At 52.4% G+C, this 2,960-nt stretch overlaps 1 protein-coding gene across 1 annotated transcript in view; it reads left to right on the forward strand.

Annotated features, from left to right (window-relative positions):
• COL27A1 (collagen type XXVII alpha 1 chain) overlaps window positions 1-2,960 on the forward strand; it is a 191,819-nt gene that overhangs the window by 160,169 nt on the left and 28,690 nt on the right. The gene's annotated exons all lie outside the window — the stretch shown is intronic.

Below are 2,960 nucleotides of genomic sequence, written 5' to 3' on the forward strand. Positions count from 1 at the left end.
GCGGTGCCTCTCGGGGAGACTTCGTCTCCCACCCCTCTGACCCTGTACCAAATGCCTTGACACTGACTCATTCCTCCTCTGTGAGGGATCGATCACCCAGCCATTGCAGCACCTCGGTCCACTGGTGAATTCCAGCAACCTCTGTAACATAATTTCACCATCGCCAGCCAGGCCAGCCTGGGACAAGGGGTGCCCTAGAAGCTGAGGCTCCCCATCTCACTCTGGCCAGGTGGCCTGGAGACTGCACTTTCATCTCACTGAGCCTTAGTTTCTTTAGCTCTAAAATGGGATGAATAATCTTCCTCTCAACGCTGGTGAGGATGAGCCAGAACTCACGTGGAATGTGGATGCAGGGCTGGCCTGTGGCTGAGTCTGTGAGGATAGTTAGTATTTTATTGCTGGGGAAGTAAGAGCCCTGGAGGTTGGTCACGTTTGTCATTTTAAATGTTCTAGTAACTATAAATACACACACACACACACACTCATATATATATATATATATATATATATATCTATGGATAGATATATAGATATATATATACTTTTTTTTTGAGAGAGAGAGATTTTCGCTATAAGGCACATGTGCTCGCCAGAGAGACAGAAAATGAGAGACCACCCTCTGGGGGAAATGGCCACATTATAATCCCTTCTCTTCCATTTTTTTCTTGGGATTTTTGGCATGCATGCACATGTGCCCGGTATGAGTTTCAAGCTGCTGGGTCCGGGACCTAAACTGCAGTTGGCCACATGGGAGTCCAGGTCCTTAACCACTATGCCACCTGCTGTTCCCCTAGTAGCGAGAGTTTAAAAAGGCAAAATGAAACAGGTGAAATTAATTTTAATAATAGCTTTACTTAACCCATTATATTCAAAATATTATTGTTTCAACACGTAATGTTTTATTTTTAGGTTTTTGCCATAGGGCACGTGCATTCGTCAGGGAGAGACAGAGAGGGAAAGTGAGAAATCACCGCTCGGGGGCTGGGGGGCATGACCATGCTGCAATCCCTTTTTCCTCCATTCTCCTCCTAGGATTTTGGGTACGCACGCCTGATGTGATTTTCAAGCCACCAGGTCTAGGGCTCGAACCACAGTTGGCCATATGGGAGTCTAGCACCTTAAACACCATGCCACCTGCTATACCCACATAATTAATATTTTAAAAATTATTTATGAGAGGGCCAGGCATAGTGAGTAAGGAAGTCAGTCCCCACGTGACTGGACATGGCTCAAATCCTGGCCCTGGTGGCTTGGGAAACACCAGACATATGTGTGCAAGCTCCAAGTCCTGACCGGACAAAGGAATGGAGGAGGCAGGACTGTGGGGTGACCATGCCCCACGGGGAAGTGCTTTCCCTCTCTCTCTCACTCTCTCTCTCACTCTCTGTGTCTCTCTTTTCTGGTGAGCACACACACCCTATGGAATGTTAAAAAAGGTCACTAAAACTAAGAACTGAGTTTCTTAGTGCCAGGAGCCACATTGAGTGTCACTAGTGTGTGTGGCTGGAGGTGACTTGCTGAACAGTGCAGGGCTAATCCAGGCCCTTCATATCGGAGATGGGGGAGCTGAGGTCCAGAGAAAGGGCAGGACTTGTCCAAGGTCACATGAGGATTTAGGCGCCAGAGTGTAGGACAGTCTGCATTTGAGTCCTTCCAGGGCCACTGTCCCCTCTTCCCTGAGCGCTGCAGTGTGTCCGACTGATGCTTCCCTTTGGGTGGATTCATCCTCAGCATGCTTTGCCATGTAGCATCTTTTGAGCTGATTTCTTCCGTGGACCCAGTCTCTCCAGGTGGGCCCAGGTGTCTCCTGGTTGCCAGGACTGCCTCTTCCTGTCCCTCCTCCATTGCAATTGGTCATCGCCTCCCTTTGAAATGTAACCCTTCTTCTAAGATGGGACCATTACTGCTTTCATCTTATGACTTGCACTTCTGGTAATGCCGTGGAGGGAAGGACTGAGTCCAGCCAACTCTTCAGAGCTTGCCGAGAGCATAGATGGTCTTCCCAGGCCCCTTTGAGGCGCTCAGTCAGAAAGTCCGATCCAGGCCAGAAACTGCCCCACCCCTACATTCCACCACAGCATGGCCAGGGTCAGGCCCCGCTGTCCCCCCGCCTCTCCTCTGTCTCTTACACTCATACAGGCACTCACACGCTCACTCAGCCTGCCTGAGCAGTTTCCCTGACGACTGGGGAAACAAAGCCAAGTTGGTCCCATGGGACAGGGCAGGGCAGGGCAGGGCAGGGCAGGGCAGGGCAGCATTTGGGGGTGCCCTGTAGGGGTGGGGTAGAATGGCCTGTTAGACTGGCCTGGGGGCCCCAGGAGGAGTGGGAGAGGGCAACTGACCTTCCCAGCACAATGACCCACTGTAAGGAGGCCCTCAGCCCAGTCCCTGAGAGGGGAGGACCCTGGTAGAGGGACATGACCCAGGGAAGTGACACATGGCATCTCAGAGTTGGGGAATGTCTGGAAACATCTCCTGCTGCCTCGTGTTGTCAGTGGGCCCCAGAGCTGGGAGGTGGAATGGACCCTGGACACAGAACCACAGATCTGGGATTGGGTCAGGGCCCTACCTTGGGCCAGCTGGGACCCCTTCCCCTTTGAGGACTTCACTGTTTGGGAAGGGCATCTTACTGGGGCCTGGCATTCAGGGTCGCGGAGGGTGGGACAGTGCTTGGCATGTGGTAAGAGCTCTCTGCAGAGAGCTGCTCCCGTGGGTGCCCCGGGGTTGGGACTAACTGTAGCCATGACTGAACAGCAAAGCCAGCAGCAGAAGCCACATCCAACATTTGTCCACTGCGCACTTCCCATGGCCAGACAAGGACGGGGACACAGGAAGGCACGCCACGCGCGTTCTGAGCAGCGGAATCAGTTCTAACGCAGGTGGCCTCTGGAGCTCGCCATCCGCCTGCTTCATGGATCTGCCCTGGTTTTCTATTTCTCACCTTTCTCTTGCTCTTTCCC

This window comes from Tupaia chinensis, unplaced genomic scaffold, assembly GCF_000334495.1.
Source record: "Tupaia chinensis unplaced genomic scaffold, TupChi_1.0 Scaffold000081_1, whole genome shotgun sequence".
Lineage (NCBI taxonomy): Eukaryota > Metazoa > Chordata > Mammalia > Scandentia > Tupaiidae > Tupaia > Tupaia belangeri.